Source organism: Sarcophilus harrisii, chromosome 1 (genome assembly GCF_902635505.1).
Source record: "Sarcophilus harrisii chromosome 1, mSarHar1.11, whole genome shotgun sequence".
Lineage (NCBI taxonomy): Eukaryota > Metazoa > Chordata > Mammalia > Dasyuromorphia > Dasyuridae > Sarcophilus > Sarcophilus harrisii.
This window is the reverse complement of record NC_045426.1, coordinates 480355917-480377135: the sequence shown is the minus strand read 5'-3', so window position 1 is coordinate 480377135 and position 21219 is coordinate 480355917.

Below are 21219 nucleotides of genomic sequence, written 5' to 3'. Positions count from 1 at the left end.
CTCCCCATCCTTGTCTGAATTCAGGATGTGAACATCCATTTCGATTTTCTTAGTCTGTAGCTTTTGTATAGGGATGCAAATTAGATCCATAGTATTTGCCTTGGCTTTTTGCTCAGTGTGGTTCTCCTGATTTTTGGCAGGGTAAGGAATTAAAATGAATGTTCTATAAGATATATGAAAAATAAAGGTGGTCTCTTTATCATCTTACCTATAGTTTAGGAAATATGTAAATTACATCATACCTCTATTGTTATCTCTCCAGGGTTGGGATTGGACAATTGACATTCAGTGCATGAGAATGCTTCCTATATTCCACCCAGCTTTACCTGTCTGCTATCCCTGGGATGAAAGGAAGAGAAAATGGAGTTTTCTGATAAACTATCTACATAAGAACCGATTGGGTGCATAGGATTATGCAACTTCAATGTTTCCAACTATGATTGCTCAGGATAAAATTCAATAGTTCACAATAGTTCTCTAGAGCTTGAAAATGTGGGGTAGCAAATGGCAACATGTTTCATTTCTGAAAATTCTCATAAAGTAACGAACAAGTAGATTAAGACAGGTCCAGAGACAATAGGTGTTTTCTAATCACCTAGTCATTCCTTACTTTTATTCACTATCTCATTTCCTGTCCCTTTCTTCCCCCCATTCCTCCTGCCCCCTTCCTATATTTTTCCTCCCTGTCTACCTGGAGACTAAAATCCCCTTTCAAAATTTGGAGTCAGTGGAGTTGGAGTTGCTCCCCAGGGTTGTTATTTACTATTTCTATGATTTTGGGCCAGTCACTTTGCTTCTCTGCCACTTTTGTAAAATGAGATATTTGGACTAATATTTAAACTTTCTTTTTTTTTTTCTGAGATAATTGAGGTTAAGTGACTTGCCCAGGGTTACACAGCTAGGAAGTGTTAAATGTCTGAGGCCAAATCTGAACTCAGATTCTCCTAACTTCAGAACCCCTGATCTTTAAAGTTTCAATCTAAATTTCTCTCTCTCTCTCTCTCACTCTCTCTCTCTTCTTTCTTCTCCATCTCTGGCTCTGGTTATCCCTGAAAAGGAAAAAAAAAGCCATCTCTTCAACCTGATTTTTAATGAACCCAGTACAAAGGAGTCTAGAAAACAAATGTATGTAGCTGTACCTCACAACACTCCAGACCAAGCAATTCATTCCCACTGGACTTGGATAACCTCTGTAGAAAGATGCAATCAAAGACCCAAGTAGAATCATCTCCCATATAATTTTATCCATTTGATCATCAGGCAGTCAATAAGCATTTATTGGATACTCCATTAAACACTTTAGAATGATTTGTTGAATAGAAGAATCAGTGTATGGTTTAAAATTAATGCTGATCACATGTGATTTATGTTCATTTACCAGGAAATAAAAATTAGACATTTAACCTGCCAGGCTGGTTTCTCCCAGGTACTTACTTCTTGAAAATAAATGGAATAAATTGTACAGCCTCAAAAAGGTGCTAAGGATTTAACCTCCTTGATTTGAAGAACTAGTCTAAGAAGAAGCTAATCTATAAGGTGCCTCACATAAATCAAAGGGTCCAACTTATGATGTTTGCTTTTTTATAAATACAGAACACTTGGAATTTCTTAGTTTGGAGCTCATGCATAAAGATGCAAAATGGATCCATGGTGTTTGCCTCGGCTTCTTATGTGCAGTACTTGTGACCTCTGATCAGAATCAGAATTCCTGGAATTAAAGGAATTAAAAGTAAGGAATTAAAATGCATGGTCTATAAGATATATGGAAAATAAAGCAAAGCAAGCTGACTAGAGAGTCCTAGAAGTCACTCTCTTACCCCCTCTAAGAGTGGGCTAGTGATAACATTAAAACTTGCATAACCATTGGCTTCCTTTCATTTGAATCAGGTAGGCTTTGTGAAATAAGGGTTTTTTTTTTTTTTTTGTTTGTTTGTTTGTTTGTTTTAAGGCAAGCAGAGAAATTTGCTATTTGGGACAGATTAATTGCAAAGGACATGATAACATGAAGGAATCCAAGGGAGAAGAATAGGGAACTAGGAGACTCTCTTGTAACTGGTTATTTTTGTTTCTGCTTCAGTGTTTCAAAACCGGCTTTTGATAATTTGGAAAAAAGGAAATTTGTTTTAGTTCAACTGCTGGTATTGACTGACTTTTTTTTTTTTTTTTAACAAATATTTGAACAAAAATATCAATATGAGTACCATAGGCTGTAGACTGTGAAGAGCCCAAAAGAGTTAGAATTCTTTTCTGATCTCTTATTAGGTTAGCCCAGCCTTGTACAGGTAGAGAGATACTCTGTACCAACTCAATATGGACAAAGTCAAAGTAATAAATTATATTTTAAAGACTTAGAGAGATGCATTAAGTTAAATATTTTCAGTAGTAGATAAATGCTAAAGAAGTGATCCTTTCTTTTAGAACATTCACTATATCTAAAAATAATAAATGTTTTAAAGCCAACTATTAAAAATTGCACTGTATATTTGTATTTATGCAGTTGTGTATCTCTACATAACAGACATTCTTAATGGGTAAGGCAACCTTTTCTATTAAATATGCATTCTCTTTGTTAATAAAAATAAAATTAAATTATAGAATAAAATAAAATAATTAACAAAATAAAAATTGACAAAATTATACTAAATAAAATAATTAAAAACACTTTTACATATCTTGTATTTCTCAATGTATCTCTGAAAGAAATATCATCTATAATGAAGAATAGAAAAAAGTATAATAACAATATATAAAAAAGTTTGATATTATACGAAGTACTCCACACCATTAATCCCCAATCTCTACAAAGAAAGGGGAGAGTGCCTTTTCATTATTACATCTTTAAGGTCAAGGTTAATTATTATAATTTATCAATACTTAGTTTCAAAAGCTTTTATTGTTGAGCTTTTTATTTATATTGTTGACCAATATAAATTATATTTATATTGTTATTGTTATTATGTGTATTAAATTTCTGCTTCTGCTTACTTTACTCAGTTCATAGAAATCTTCCTAGATATCACTGTAGTTATCATATGCACTATTTCTTAGAGCAAAGTAATAATATAACATGACATTCCCCTATTACAACTTGGTTAACCATTTTCTAGTCCCTGGGTATTGATGTCCTTACCAACATCTATAGAAATTACTAAAAAGCCAAATAAAGAGAGAGAAACAAAAGTCAATCTTTGACTAAAATATTTTAAAGAAGAGATATTCTTTAAATCACCTCATCACAAAATTATAGCCCATCCTAGGCTATATCATGTATTGTTGCTTCTTGTTCTTTGATATTACAAAAAGTGCTGCTATGAATATTTTGATATACATATGTGAGAATCTTTCTTTTTTCAGTGATTTCCATGAAGCCTAACAATGGATTTCTGGGTCACACATTTTCATTATTTTCTTCACATAATTCTGGATTACTTTCCTGAATGACTAGAACAATCACAGTTCCACCAATAATACATTAATGTGTACTGTAGGGTTTTTTTTTTTTTAATAACAAATAATCATTCAAGTAAAAACTTAGTTAAGTTGCTCAATTATCATAAAGATTAGCATTCTGAGGGAAAAGAGTCAATATTAATGAGCTAGTAAATACATGCCTTTGTTACAGTATAAGACAGTAAGATGAAGAGAAGCACTGATAAATATTGTCAATATGATAATGTGTTTTCTTCTTTTTTTTGTTATTCCTTAGTCACCACAAGAAACCTTCAGTGAATCACCTATTCACTTCTATCCTTCTTCAGTATTTCTAATGATCCATGGCAGTCAGATGGTGCAGTTGATAAGCATTGGATTTGAAGTAAAGAAATGATTTCAAATTCATGACAACTTATTTTACCCTTTTTCATCTCAGTTTCCTTCTAGATGAAATGGGCATAATAGTATCTCCCTCACAAGGCTGTATGTAGTGAGACTCAAAAAAATAAATGTTTAGCACTTTGAAGTACTTAGAGCTATATGTGTTAGCTATCATTAGTATTATCTTCCACAAGTAAATATTATGTATAACACTTTTACATCTAAGTGGATGACTTCATGAGTGAGTATGACTCCCACAATCCATTATCTGGTGGCCAATCCACCAAAGAGAAGCCTCTCCAAATTTAGCTAAGCTGATTTCTTAACCACAGACTGCTCCACCTGTACACAGAGGCTCCAAGAACATAGGGTCACATCCAGACCATAATAAGATGTTAGCATATGAATTAAATTGAGGAAATTTTAAACCTGTGTTAGAGAAAAAGAAAATGATCCCTGCATTACAACTAGCATCACCCCTCATGAATGTTTGAGAACCCAAAAGCCAAATAAGCATGTTCTATGTACTCACATTGGCAATAACTATAACAATCTGGGATGATGATTATTTTGATAAACCACAACACTAATAGAGTGGTGACAATAATAGCAATGACGGCACATTGCAATATTAGATCTACCAGTTAGGTAGATGGTATTATCATTCCTACTTTACAAATGAGAAAACTGAGTTTAAGGTATGTTAAGAGACTTTTCCAGAATCTCATAGTTAATAATTGTCTGAAGCTGGAGCCGAAATAAGATCTGCCTAACTCTAAGTTCAGTGCTCTTCCCATTAGATTATTTTGCCCCCTTGAAATTATTAAGAAATCTGCTCTTCATAATAATTTTTCTTATTTCATCTAAATTGTATGTGAGTTGGATGGACTGTTATTTCAGTCAAACCTCACACTTCACAAGAAAAAAGAAATTACATTTGGAAAGATGACTCTGACAGATTGGATGGATCAAATATTATATTCTGTTCCTATTCCAGCTATACTAATATAGATGCATAAGACCAATCATGGTTCTGTTCCCTAGGAATTTAGAATGGAATTCAGGCTTAACCTGATTGCTTTTTTTTTTCTTCACTAAAAGCTCTAGTCTATATTGAAGTGGCAACATATGGACAAATCAAGGCTGACTGCATCAGCCTCCAGCATTTGATTCCAATTTGGTTCCAATTCAATGCATCCTGTCTGTGTCAATGGATCCTCTTCCAAGTCTGACTTCCATCTTGCAGAGAAGAAGTCATTTGTTATCAAGTAAATCAATATTTATCCTAAGGTCAGTCAATGCTTAAGCAAAATAAGAAAATAAAATATATGATATAACCTAGGATGGGCTATAATTTTGTGATGAGGTGATCTAAAGAATATCTCTCTGCTAAAACATTTTAGTCAAAGATTGACTTTTGCTTCTCTCTCTTTATTTGGCTTTTTTAGTAATTTTTATAGATGTTGGCAAGGATCATGACTTACTTGAAATCAGCAAAAGTTTGTGGATTCCTTTCTTTTGAAAATCCTACATAGAAGTATGGGGTTTTACCTATTCATTAATGTCAAAATTTTGTCTTGCAACTGTTGGCCATTAGCTTCTTCTTCTTCTTCTTCCTTTTTTTTTTTTTTTTTTTTTTTACAAAAAAATATTTACTGTATTTATTTATTTATTTTATTTTTAATAGCCTTTTATTTACAGGTTATATGTATAGGTAACTTTACAGCACTGACAATTGCCAAACCTCTTGTTCCAATTTTTCACCTCTTACCCCCCCTACCCCCTCCCCTAGATGGCAGGATGACCAGTAGATGTTAAATATATTAAAATATAAATTAGATACACAATAAGTATACATGACCAAACCGTTATTTTGCTGTACAAAAAGAATTGGACTCTGAAATATTGTACAATTAGCCTGTGAAGGAAATCAAAAATGCAGGTGGGCAAAAATATAGGGATTGGGAATTCAATGTAATGGTTTTTAGTCATCTCCCAGAATTCTTTCGCTGGGCATAGCTGGTTCAGTTCATTACTACTCCCTTGGAACTGATTTGGTTCATCTCCTTGCTGAGGATGACCAGGTCCATCAGAATTGGTCATCATATAGTATTGTTGTTGAAGTATATAATTATCTCTTGGCCCTGCTTGTTTCACTCAGCATCAGTTTGTGTAAGTCTCTCCAGGCCTTTCTGAAATCATCCTGTTGGTCATTTCTTACAGATAAATAATATTCCACAATATTCACATACCACAATTTATTCAGCCATTCTCCAATTGATGGGCATCCACTCAATTTCCAGTTTCTTGGCCATTAGCTTCTAATGGAAGCTAACATGCTGGCTCTCTGAAGGGCATTGCCAAAGAAAAGAGGGGGTGTTAACCATAATCATTGGTGGTGGCACAGAATAAGTGGGAATCATTTAGTACAATGCATAAGACCTCATAAACAAATTGTGCTGGGAAAAAAATGGCTTGATTCCTATTACCATCATCTTTCAGTATTGATTTACAGTAAATTAGTTGTAAGACTATCATCATTAACCATATGTAGTTAGATTCTATCTGAATATGAGAAGTTAATTTTTAAAATAACTTGCATTTTTACATTGTTTTAATTTCCAATCCTTTCTCCCTTCCCTGCCCATCTACAATTTATGACATGGAGGCACTACTATCACCTTGAGCTTTTCATTTCTGCTCAGGGCAGCATATTCCCTGATGAAAGACTACTTGAGGCTCAGCCATGTACTTTCCACCATCCCAAAAGCAACTCTTTTCATCTGTACCAGAGCAAGTAATCTTCCACCTTCTGCTGTCAACCCAACCTCCCAACTGGGAGTCAGAGAACTTCCAATGCAAAGAAGAGCAACCCTTTCTTCAACTTCAGGCCTCTCATTTCCAGCTGCACTTGTCCTTTGAGGGAAGAGGAGAGACACTCTCCACTCAAGGATGAATATTTTCACACTTGGTCATACCCTTCACTGTGAGCTCTTCTAGATAATGATCTAAACCTACTCCACATCCCTTACCTCTGGACTCCTTATTCCCACCTTCCCTCAGTCTTCCTACCTCCAAGTTCCCCTAACTCCATCCAACCTTTTCTTTCTGTCTTCTGGCATGCCTGTTTCATAGGCAATCAACCTCCCTTTATCATTAATCTATTTTTCTCTCACTCTTTCCATCTACTAGCTCTTACTGCAACTTGACTTTTTACCAGATGACAGCTTCCCTGGCCACCCTTTCCAGTACTGACTGTACCTTTGCCCTTTTCACATGTTGAAATGGCCTTATTCCTTACAAAGTTAACTCCTCTTCTTGATCAAACAGTCCCATTTCTTTCCATCTCCTCATATGTATTACCTGCTCTATCATCTGCACTTTTTCACTTATTCTCAATTTCTTATCTCTATTGGCTCTTTTTCTACTACCTACAAACATATTTCCCCTATCCTGAAAAAAAAATTTGTCATTTGCTGCCCATTATCACCATTATTATTCAGTATTGTACTAGAAATGTTGGCTTTAGCAATAAGAAAAGAAAAAGAGATTAAAAGAATTAGAATAGGCAATGAGGAAATAAAATTATTATTCTGCAGATTATATGATGATATATTTAGAGAATCCTAGGAAATCATTCAAAAACCCATTGTAAACAATTAACAGCTTTAGCAAAGTTGCAGGATATAAAATAAACCCACACAAACCATCAGCATTTCTACATATTACTGACAAAGCCCATCAGCAAGAGATAGAGAAATCCCATTTAAAATTACTGTAGACAAAATAAACTACTTGGGTGTCTATCTGCCAAGATAAACATAAGAACTATATGAACACAATTACAAAACACTTCTCATACAAATAAAGTCAGATCTAAACAATTGGAAAAATATCAATTGCTCATGGGTAGGCTGAGCTAATGTAATAAAAATGAGAATTCTGCTTAAATTGTTCTACTTTTTCAGTACCATACAAATAAAAATACCAAAAATTATTTTATTGAACCAGAAAAAAATAATAACAAAATTTATCTGGAAGAACAAAAGATCAAGAATATCAAGAGAATTAATGAATAAAACACAAAGGATGATGGATTAGCAGTACTAAACCTAGAAACTATATTATAAAGTAGTAGCCATCAAAATCATTTGGTACAGATTAGGAAATTCAGTGCTAGATCAGTGAAATAGATTAGATATACACTACACAATAATCAAGACCTTTAGCGATTTAGCATTTGATAACCTCCCACATTATCTTTCCAAAGGAATTAATCTCTTCCTTACTACTAATGATCTTTTAATTGTCAAATCTAATGATCTTTTCTTTATCCTCATTCTTCTTTCTACATAGCTTTTGACATTGTGGATCACTTTTTTCCTTCTTGGTACTCTCTTTCTTCTAGGTTTCCAAGATACCTATCTCTCCTCATTTTCTTCCTACATATCTGACCACTCTTCTCTGTCTCCTTTACTGGATCAACTTCTAGATCATACTTTCTATCCAAAAGTGTACCTCAGTGTTTGGTCCTGGATACTTTTTTCTTTTCTCTCTAAACTATTTCACTTGGTGTTCTCATCACTTCTCATGGATTTAATTGCCATTTCTATGTTGATAATTCTCAAATCCACATTTTTTGCATTAGTCTCTCTGATAACCTCCAATCTCAAATGGTCTAACTGCCTCTTTGACATCTTAAACTGGATGTCCAGTAAACATATCAAATTCAACAAAATTCATTGTGTTTTCTCCCAAACCTTCTTCCATCCTGTTTTTTATTGCTCCATAGGTCAATATTATCTTTCTACTCTCTAAAGTTCACAATCTAATTGGATTTCTTCCTGGATCTTCCTGGATTTCTCACTATATCTTACTCCTATGCCCAAGCTGAGACCAAGGCCTGTCTTGTTTACAACATTTCTCAAATAAACCTCTTTTCCTCATCTGACACTGCTACCACTCTAATGCAGGTCCTCATCACCTCTTGCCAGGACTATTGTAATAGCCTCTTGAAGGGTCTGCCTGTGTCAAGTTTCTTCCCACTTCAAACCATTCTGCTTTAAACCAGTAAAGCGATTTTCTAAAACACAGGTCCAATCATGTCAACAAACTTCCTATTCGATAAATACCATGTCACATCTTTTTGTTGTCCTAATTAATCTTAGTATTTAGTTGAATCTCATGACAAATTTCTTTGGGCTTATTTTCCCTTCCACTGCTTTTTACTGTGCTTTTAAAATTTATTTGGCTCCATAAGATTTTGTAAATGAACTTATACTCTAAAACGATGTTACTCTTAGCTACCAAGTTTTCCAGCTCAACAAAGAAATAACTGTTGCTAGCTAACTTTTGGATTCTTTAAGGAGACTCTCTTAGCATTCCTTCCATTCAGCTGTGACTTCTTTATATCTTTTAGCTTAATTCACAGAGATATTCAAGTCCTCTAGTATTTTATAAACCCACTGATTACTGGATAATCTCCCATTTTGACCACCAACAGATATACTGTCAGCTTGTCACCTAAAAGCTTGGTTATTTTCACCCTTTGCCTTCCTTTTCCCCTTTATACCACTCAATAGAGAAGAAGAATTGGCTCAGGGAACAGAATCATTTTGTATTTTTCTTTGTTCATGAGGTGCCATGTCTAGTTATCAGCTCGTTGGTGAAGAACCCTTCTGTAATTAGTTAGTTTGGTCCATTGACAAATACATTTTGTTTCCAAGTCTACATTAAAAACTTTCTTATCTTGCTAGAACATGCTCAGTCCTGTATTCCATTTTTCTTTGTGTTCCACTGTTCCATCTTTTGAAAACGGGGTCATTTTCACACCATGAGCATTTGATGGAGCCTTTTCTTAGGTTGGAAGTGAACATTTAACTCTGGAAACCTATAGTATTCAGCTTTTCTTTCTTCTACATTTCAGAATTGATATAGTGCTTTTAAGGTTTGCCAAGCATTTTACAAACAGTATTTTCATGTTACTCTCATAGCAACCTTGGGAGGTATATTCTATTATTATCTCCATTTTTAATAGATGAGGAAACCGGGGCAAACTGAGCTTAATAGGATTCTATCCAATAAATATAATACTCAAGCAGAACAGTACAAACAGCATCTTTAACCATATGTAATACTAATGAATTGAATTATATTCCTATAACCAATCAATACATAGAAAATTTTCTAACAGCACAAAGAGGAGAGAAATATATTTTATCACCTATTCTTTAGGATTATATTACAATCACTGAGAATTCAGTATTTATTTTTTTTTTTGGTGAGGCAATTGGGGTTAAGTGACTGGCCCAGGGTCACTTGGCTAGGAAGTGTTAAGTGTCTTAAACTGTATTTGAACTCAGGTCCTCCTGAGTTCAAGGCCGGTGTTCTCTCCATTGAACCACCTAGCTGCCCCAAATTCAGTACTTTTTAAGAGCTTTTAATTGATAAAATAATATTTATACCTTATATATTTTGTACAATGAATCAATTGGGAAAAATAATTTAAAAATTGTCAATAAGTATTGGTTAAATAATATCTATATACCAGTCAGTCAATAAGTCTTTATTAAGCATCTTTATTAAGCACTGGGCTAAGCACTAAGGATACAAAGAAAGGTAAATAGCAGTCCCTGTTCTCTAGAAGTTTTAAATGTAATGTGAGAGGTAACATGACAACAACTATATACAAACAAGATATTAGATAAATCTGAAAAAAAATCAGTAGAGGATAAGCACTAGAATTGAAAGAGGAGGCAGGCCCTGTACTAAGCTCTGAGGATACAAAAATAAAAACATGGTGTCAACTCCTAAAGAGTCCACATTTTAATGGGGGGAACATATCCAAAATAAATTTGCATACAACATTTTGTATATATATATATATATATATATATATATATATATATATGATCTGAGAGGGAAGAGACAAAATCATGGGTGGGTTAGAAATGTGGGGAATAGAGAAATGCCTTTTGCAAAGGTAGGATTTGAATGCTGAATTTTTAAGGAAACTAGGGAAGTCAGGAGATGGGAATGAGGGAGAGCCCTCTAGATACAGTTTGGGGAGGAGGAGAAGAGAGATAAAAATTAATTATATGGAATAGCAAAATGATCAATGTCACTGGATCTTAGAGAATATAGAGGAAAATAAAGTATACGAAGACTAGAAAGATAGGGGAAACCAGCAGGGAGGTGACCTGATCAAATCTGGACTATAGGAAAATCACTTAGGTAGCTATATGGAGGATTGATTGGAGAAGGGAGATATGGGGCTGAAGTGTATTACAAAAATAACTCACATTTGTACAGTTATTTATTTAGATAATAAGCCTTTTACATAAAGTATTTCATTTGATCATCAAAACTAAGGTAATCAACCAATCTAAGGTAAGTAGAGAAAATGTTATTTCCATTTTTTTTGAAGTACATTTTGCCCAGAGAAGTTAACTGATGTGCCCAGGGATGTTAACTGATTTGCCCAGAATCACACAGCTCAATCCAATTTGAATCATCTTGATGATCCACCAAGTCAGGAAAACCTGACTTCGACTTTGACCCCAGACATAAAATAGCTGTGAGATCTTGAAAAAGTAATTTAACCACTGTCTACCTTAGTTTCCTCAAATGTAAAATGAGGATAATAATAATATTTACTTTCCAGGATTGTTGTAAGGATCAAATGAGATATTTGTAAAGCATTTAATATAGTGTCTGGCATATATTAAGCATCTAATAATTTTTGTTTTTTTCCTTTCTAAAAAAGTAACTGTGGCAAAAGAGTAGAGGAAAGATTTGAGACTTGTTTTAGAAGTGGAATTGACAGTGTAGAGAGAGAATCAAGCTGTAATTTCATTAGTATAGACTAGAAAACTTCCAGAACATGAAGCTTCCTCTGTCTTTGCATGTTGGCATTTTCTTTGCAATTTATAGTCATGGAGAGTTGATTCAACCACTAAGAGACTATGTGACTTATTCAGGGACTCTCAGTCAGTCCATACTACAGGTAAGATTGGAACTCAGGTATTCCCGATTCTGAGTCAGTTGACTAGTCACTAATGACCATTGCTTTTGGGAGTGATTAGGTGGGGAAGTAGGACGAGTGAAGGATAACCTGCAGCTTACAAAATGGGTAAAAAGGTGAATGATAGAGGTCTTGACAGAAAGGCAATATAAGAAAGAGGAACAGGTTTAGAGGGAAGAGGACAAGTTCATTATTGGACATGTTGAGTATGAGGTACAGGTGAAACATTCAGGTAAAGAGGTCCTATAAACAGAGATAGGGGTTTGGGCTCAAGATATGTTAGGACAGGTAGATGATTAAGTGGATAGAGAAGTGGGCCTGGAGCAAGGAATATCTGAGCCCAAATGTGGCCTCAGACGCAAGCTATATGATTTTGAGCAATATCATTTACCCTCTGTTTTCCTGCAGGTAGAAACAGAGGCCACTAAATCATACATAAGGATCCATGAATACAGACTTACAAAGCCACACATTAACATTATCTATGTTTTATACTATTTTAATTCATTTTGTTATGTATTTCTCCATTACATTTGAATTTGCTTCAGGTTGCTCTAGGGAGGGCCCAAGGATATGATGTATGATACCTCTGCCCTATCAGAAATTAAATAAATTGCCCACATCAGATACAAGAATTGAATCCAGGTCTTCCTGGTCTCAAGGCTAGTTCTATCACCACTTTGTCACAATGACTCTTGTGAGCAAAATATAGAATGATTTAATAAGCAATTATTGAACTGAATTGAGAGATGAGGGTTGATTACAGTTATATAGTTTTATAATTGGTTGAATGACAAGAACTATGAGTGTTAGTTAATGGAATTATGTCAGGTTTCATGAAAGGAGGGATTTTGTCTTTATTATCCTATGTCCTCATCATGTCTAGCCCTGTGCTTTGCACATAGTACATGCTTAGCTAATGTATAAAAATCAGATTAATACAAACATCAATGGAAGTAAAAGACATTTGATGAAGAAGAGAAAGAAAAAAATCCTCTCTTTTTTCCTTGTTGACAGGGTATTTGGGTTTATGAGTACTGAAGATAAGTATATAATAATTTTTAAAATCTAATTTCCATTTATTTATTTTTCAAACAAGAGCTAGGTCACCATTGGCTTCCCTCTCTCCCTATGCCATTTTCCAGACATATGCCAAACATCAGAGCCACATAGAGATCAGGGCCTGGTGTTAAACTGCTTTGATTCACAATGTGCTAGAAACCTTCTATTTTTAGGAGATTCTTAAAAGGTAAGTTTTTTTCTTATCCCTTCTTTAGTACAAGAAAATATACTTGTCTTCCCCTTCCCATGGTTCAAAGTCAATGAACATTTTTTAAATAAGACCACTCAAAAGTTCTCAGTATAACACCTTTAGCATTAATTTCTACAGAAAAAGAAAAGACAAAAATAGTATCTGTTAACCACCAATAGGATACTAGATTTAGAGCTGGACTTTCCCCGCTGAGCTTTTAAAACATGTCTCTCCAAGGCTACCAATGATCAAAGTCAAAGGTCCCAACTTTCTTGATCCCTGCAGCTTTTAACAACATAGATGACTCTTTTTTCTTCACACTTTTTTTCTCCTTGGATTCAGAGATACCATATCCTCAGTTCTCCTTCTACCTTTCTAACCTCTCCTTTTCTGTCTTCTTTGCTTGTTCTTTGTCCTTATCCTAATCCTTTAACATGGATTTGGTTCTCAAATCATTTCTAATGGAGCAGTAATGAACTGAACTAGCTATACCCAGAAAAAGAACTCTGGGAGATGACTAAAAACCATTACATTGAATTCCCAGTCCCTATATTTATACACACCTGCATCTTTGATTTCCTTCACAAGCTAATTGTACAATAATTCAGAGTCTGATTCTTTTTGTACAGCAAAATAATGTTTTGGTCATGTATACTTATTGTGTATCTAAGTTATATTTTAATATATTTAACATCTACTGGTCATCCTGCCATTTAGGGAGGGGTGGGGGTAAGAGGTGAAAAATTGGAACAAGAGGTTTGGCAATTTTAATGCTGTAAAGTTACCCATGTATATATCCTGTAAATTAAAGGCTATTAAATAAAAAAAAAAAAAAAAAAAAAAAAAAAAACATGGATTTGGTTCTTTCTCTTAATCTTCTCTTTCTCTCCTTTGACAGACTTATTCAATTCTATGGCTTTGAATTCTGTATTTATGCAGATGAGTCCTAAACAAATCATGAAAATTAGTATTTACATAGTGTTTACTATGTGCCTGTCACTGTGCTAAGTATTTTCAGTATTCTTTCACTTTATTCCTAACTTGTAATTGAAGAAACTGCATTTGGCCCATAATATATCACCGTTTCCCTAAATTCTCTCAAACCACACACTTAATTAATTTTAGAACTGCATCTGATATTGAGCTGGATGTTCAGCTCATTAATCTACAATTCTAATCAGCTATTTTCTATACTCTACCCCATACCTCAATCCAAAGTAAAGATATTGATTTACCTGTAACTCAAATTCACCTTTTCTGCTTTATAAGAGTTTCTCTTAGGCAAGGTCTAGGAGTTGAGTACCCATGTCTGTAAAAATTTTTACCACTTCAAGTGAACTCATAATATCCTCATAATATGCTTATGTTGGGAATTTAACTTTTCAACTATTTGAATCCTATTCTCTTCTTACCAAAGATTAATCTCCTTCATAGAAGAAATGGAAGCAAAGTAAAAAAAGAGAGACATTACTGTATGTGACATTTCAGCCAAACTAGTCTGATTGTGCTTCTTCCTGTGCAGCATTCCATGTCCTGCCTCCTTATCTTTGCATGGGCTCTCCCCAATTCTTGGAATGCCTTTTCTCTTCAATCTGCTTCTTAGAATCCCTAACTTCAGAGGTCAACTCAAGAATCATGTCCTTCAAAATAGTCGATAACTTTAATAATCTAGTGTTTGACAAATCCAAAGACCCCAGCTTTTGGGATAAGAATTCACTGTTTGACAAAAATTGCTGGGAAAATTGGAAATCAGTATGGCAGAAACTAGGCATTGACCCACACTTAACACCATACACCAAGATAAGGTCAAAAAGGGTTCATGATCTAGGTATAAAGAATGAGATTATAAATAAATTAGAAGATCATAGTATAGTTTACCTCTCAGATCTGTGGAGGAAGAAGGAATTTGTGACCAAAGAAGTACTAGAGATTATTATTGATCACAAAATAAAAAAATTTGATTATATCAAATTGAAAAGCTTTTGCACAAACTAAACTAATGCAGATAAGATTAGAAAGGAAACAATAAACTGGGAAAACATTTTTACAGTCAAAGGTTCTGATAAAGGTCTCATTTCCAAAATATATAGAGAATTGACTTAATTTATAAGAAATCAAGCCATTCTCCAATTGATAAATGGTCATAGGATATGAACAGACAATTTTCAGATGAAATTGAAACTATTTCTAGCCATATGAAAAGAGCTCCAAGTCATCATTAATCAGAGAAATGCGAATTAAGACAACTCTGAGATACCACTACACATCTGTTAGATTGGCTAGAATGACAGGGAAAAATAATGCTGAATGTTGGAGGGGATGCGGGAAAACTGGGACACTAATACACTGTTGGAAGAATTGTGAATACATCCAACCATTCTGGAGAGCAATTTGGAACTATGCTCAAAAAGTTATCACACTGTTACTACTGGGCTTATATCCCAAAGAGATCTTAAAGAAGGGAAAGGGACCTGTATGTGCAAGAATGTTTGTGGCAGCCCTCTCTGTAGTGGCCAGAAACTGGAAATTGAGTGGACGCCCATCAATTGGAGAATGGCTGAATAAATTGTGGTATATAAATATTATGGAATATTATTGTTCTGTAAGAAATGACCAGCAGGATGATTTCAGAAAAGCCTGGAGAGACTTAGATGAACTGATGCTGAGTGAAATGAGCAGGACCAGGAGGTCATTATATACTTCAACAACAATACTATATAATGATCAATTCTGATGGACGTGACCCTCTTCAACAATGAGATGAACCAAATCAGTTCCATTTGTTCAATAATGAAGAAAACCAGCTATACTCAATGAAAGAACTCTGGGAAATGAGTGTGAACCACTACATAGCATTTCTAATCCCTCTGTTTTTGTCTGCCTCCATTTTTGATTTCTTTCACAGGTTAATTGTACATTATTTCAAAGTCCACTTCTTCTTGTGCAGCAAAATAACTGTATGAACATGTATATACATATTGTATTTGACTTGTACTTTAACATATTTAACATGTATTGGTCAACCTGCCATCTGGGGGCGGGGTTGGGGGGAAGAAGGGGAAAAATTGGAACAAAAGGTTTTGCAATTGTCAATGTTGAAAAATTACCCATGCATATGTTTTGTCAATAAAAAGCTATAATTTTAAAAAAGAATCATGTCCTTTCTGAAGCATTTCTGAAGCATCTGCCCCAGTTGCTAGTGTTTCCCTCCTCCCATTACTTTGTTTATAATTACTTCTATTTGCACATGTTCTTTCTTAAAATATAAACTCCTTTTAAGCAAGGACTGCTTCATTTTTGTCACTGAATTGCTTGTGCCAGACCGATACTATGTGCTTGGTAAATAGTAGGGACATAGGAAATGAATCACAGGATTATAGACTTTGAGAGTTAGAATGTCTCTCTATAACCATCTAGTCCAAACTATAGTTAAAAGGAATCCCATTATCAAACACTTGCCAAATAGTCATTCAGTCTTTTCTTGAAGAGCTTCAATGAGAAACAATCCACCATCTCAAGATATTAAACAGTTCATTCTGCTCCTGGACAGATCTGATTCTAAGGAAGTTTTTCCTGACATCCAACTTAAATTTGTTTCTTTGCATCTTCTCTTCCTTGTTCCCAGTTATACACTCAGGGATATATTTCTTCTATTTGACATTTCTTCAAATACTTGAATATAGTTATCACATCTCCCCAATCTTTTCTTCTAACAATTTCCATTTCTTTATATGAAATGGACTCAATGTATGTTATAATACTGGTTGGTTGGATTTTCCAGACACTATGCATCTCTGAATGCAGGCCCAGATGTCATGTACTTTTCTGGCTCCCATTTCATATTACAAAGTCTTAATAATGTTGTAGTCCACTCAAACACATCCATCAGAGTGGTCATCATAAAATCTTGCTCTTGCCATGTACAATGTTTGAAACTTTTCTTAACCCTGCTGTGACATTTTTCTCATATGTAAAATAAAGGTGCTAGACTAGATAGAATGTGAGGGACCTTTCAATTTTAGATCTCTAAATCTCTTTTATTCATTCAAATCAGCCAAGTGGCTATGCTTGAAGTCAGGAAGATGAGTTCCAATGTGGCCTTAGATATTTATTAGCTTTATTTGGCCCTAGATCAGTCACTTAATTGCTGTTTGCCTTAGATTATTCATTATAAAAAGGAATATTATAAAATAATAGTACCTACCTCCCAGGATTGTTGTGAGACCTATAGGGCTATACACAGTTCATAGTAAGCATTATATGAATGTCAGCTATCATTATCATTATTGGCTAGTATAGCACACTTAGGAATTCAGGAAGAGGGCCAACCACAGTACACTCAAAAGTCCTTATTTTTTTCATCATCACTGTTTCTGCAATCCTCAAAACTGAGGTGGATTTATAATTCCTGAGAAGACATTCAAACGCTAATATATGCAGTGGGAAACCACTTGTTAATTGGTCTAAGAAGCCCCTTTCCTCATTTGTTCTTCCTTCTTTCTTTCTCATATTCCTAATGGGTGTGCCCCTAAGGGCACATGCTCCAGAATACCTTTTTTCCTGACATGGAAGGAATGGAAAATGGTGAAGATTGGGAAGAAGTTACAACTTGGAGTCAAATTTTCAGGGTAAACATTCATATTCAGAAATCAACAAACTTTCTAAATGAGGATTTTTTTTTCTTGATTGTCTAGACTTAAGAACATGATGAAGAAAATGTTAATGCATATTAAACTTTAAAATGTCATATACATAAATTTTCTCTCCAGAAACATTTACCAGAACACCCTTCAACTTGCCATACTCTGCCTAGTTTCCTTGGCAGGATCTGAAAAGACATATTGGTCTTTTAATAGTGTTTGGCACTTTCAATCTTCATGTGCATCAGTTATCTCCTTGCCAATGTGGTTAGGCAAAGAGCCATGTAAAAACAGATTTTTAAAATATTATAAATATTTTTTCTACACATGTATGGCCGACTGACTAATATTTCATTCAGAATTAATTCAACAATGTCATTTTCCAAGTCCTGACTGTAACTTAGCTTGTAAATTTTTTTAAACCTGAGTTTATGATGGTTTTCTATATCAATATTAATTACATTTGACAATGAAATTTCCTTTCTGGAGCAAGGTCTTCAAGTCTCCATTTCTTTTCTCTTCTTTCTCAGGCTATAGGTTTTCATTTTACTTTTTTGGGAATTAACTTTGATTTTGGGTCAAGGCCTTCTGTAGCTCTTTGTCAGGGACTTTCTTCCTTTACTACATTATGCTTTTGGTCTTTTAATGGTTTTTGAGAGCCTAGCAGTCCTGAATGGGAATCTCCACCTTTAAAAGTCTCCAGAAGGGGGCCTTGATGGGGACTGGCTGAGCACTGAAGCTCTCTGCTTTCTTGCCAACTCCAAACCACTCCTTTCTCAGGAAAGGGCTTTCATCTTCATCGACTAGGGGAGAGATCCACCTTAATGGACTTTGGACAGGAGTTATACAAGCATCTTAACAAGTGCCAGTTAGACCCACTTGTATTTTGGTCTGTGGCTGGGGATTTCTGGTGAGGAAAACTATGCTCACCCCTCCTTTGCACACATATTCACGACAATCTAGATTGGCCACTTGCACCAAATTTCCTCTTAGAGACTAGCCTCAGGACACTGAAATGTTCAAGAATTTTCCCAGGGTCACATAGCTAGGATATGTTCATGTCAGTGCATAAAAGTTGGTCTTTCTAACTCCAAGGATGGTTCCATAGCTAAACTGACATGTTGCAACTTTCTTCAATTATTTTACAGTGGTCATTACTGTTTACTGCTTCAAATGAGTTTCTCAGTTAAGTTCCTGAGAAGTTAGGGGTTTGGGGGAGGCATTTTTATGCATCTTTTCCTTCTTCTTCTTGTGGGTATAGTGAAAATGAATGAGATAAGAGGACCTAAAGTATGTGGTATTCAAGGGATATGGGTATACCACAATAGCAAGGAAGGACTGGTTTTATGAAAAACCAAATGAAATGCTTCCTATTTTAGTTACACAAAAAAATTGGGGTTAAGTGACTCATGCAGCTATTGTTGTTTTTCTTTCAATCTCATAGAAAAACATGACATCAGGGATGAGATTCCATGACATATAAGTGAACTGGATTTAAGTGAGGAAGGGCTGGGTAAGATCACTTGCCTCACTTCCCCTTCAGAATCATTTGAGTCCAGTGGCCAGATATAGATCTTTTTTTCCACTTAGTCAATGTTAAGTGTCTGAGGCCTAATTTGAAGTCAGGTCCTCCTGACTCTAGTGCATCATCTAGCTGCCTCAAGAAATGCTTTTGAACAATTAGGAAGATCAAAAAATAGATTGGACTGCTTTGGGGAGTAAATCACTGAAGATATTGAATGATCATATTTTGAGAATGTTGCAGCTAGAATTAATATTTTACATAGGGATTGGTCATCTCCTTTATTGCTCTAGGTTTATGATTCTATATAGAGTTTCCTACCTCTAGATAGATAAACATGGGAGTGAGAAGTAGTGCATTTTAAATCAACCATTGAGGTTGGACTCAGGAAGACTTTAGTTCAAATCCAATCTCAAATACTTTAAAGTGTGTGACCCTTGGTAAATCTCTTAATTTCTATCTTAATTTATCTTAGGTATAAAATGGGGAGAATAAGAATTCCTTTTTCCCAGGACACAAAACAGATGGCAAAAATGCTTGTGTTTCCTCTCCCTGTGCCAATGGGCCAGTTAAATTCCCAATTATAGAAATTAGGAAAAGTTTTCAAGGAGCAAGATCTCAAGCTGTAATCTTTTATAAGACTGGTAGCATTCTATATATTATCTCCAGAGAGATGATAATAAACTTGTTGGGTGTATTTTCAAGGAACTTTCAGGTTAGCAGGATCTTAGAATTCTTAGACTGGACTAAAATATAAACAAGTCATGGAATGTTTAGCCAAGTTTGGTCATGATGGGATTATAAAAAATTGAGCGAGAAATATTCTGGTTCTATCACTAGACACTGAAGATAATGCTGTAGAAGATAAATATCATGGTGTAGTGGAAACCATGAGGGTTTAAAGCATAAGAAGAGCTGGGCTCAAATCACAGCATTGCCATTTACTACCTGAGAAATCATGGGCAAGCCACTGACTCATTTATAAAATGAGTGAGCTGTCTGTAGAGTCTTTGTTACTCTAAATCTAGGATCCTATTAGGACATTCCCTTAAAGCAATTTTGATGTGACTTTCAGAAAGAGCTAAGTACAAAACTCAGGATCATTGATGTGACGGAGTGGTAACTCAAAGACCTGGGTTCAAATCTAGTCTCAGATACCTGTCAGCTATATGATCCTGGACTAGTCACAATCTCTATCTACCTCAGTTTATTTTTATGTATAATAGGAATAATAATAGCACCTACCTGACAGGTTGTCATAAGAATCAAATGAGCTATTTATTAATTGCTTTGAAAACCTTAAAGCACTATATAAATTCAAGCTATTTCTAGATTTTGTTTTAACATGCTTGTAAGCAGAAGAAAGGTAAAATTGATGGTGGAATATGGCTGCTTGTTCAGCCCTGTAACTCTGGAAAACTGTGAGCTATTTCACAGGTCACTTAAAAAATGCTCAATCTTTCTCTGGGGTCATATGATCTGGCATGAATATCTGGAAGTAAAATGTTTGAATTGGAGAGTGGGTGGAACCATGTTGACTTGTTTAGTCTTGAAGGAACAATTTTTGTTTGTTAACAACTGACTCAGTAATTGACTTTAAAAAGCCAACATTTCTCTTCCATTAAAGATGAATCCATTGGGAGCTGGCAACTCCATCATGTACCATTAACAGTTATCACAAAATTCAGGGTAGTAATTTGATGGAATTTGAGGTAGTGGCACACCAGGTGGTCATTTCTCCACTGATGACAAAAATACTATCCTCATCACATTTGCAAGACAAAAAATTTCATACAACTCAATAGCTCTAGGGAAATCATCTTTAATCCTTCATTTGACTCTTTTATAGGCTATATCTTTCAGGTTTAATTGAATCAGAAGAGTATAGATATGTATTTCTCCCTGATCTGTCTATAGCAACAAGCTATGATACTGTTGGATCAAAATTCTGATATTCATCAGCACATGT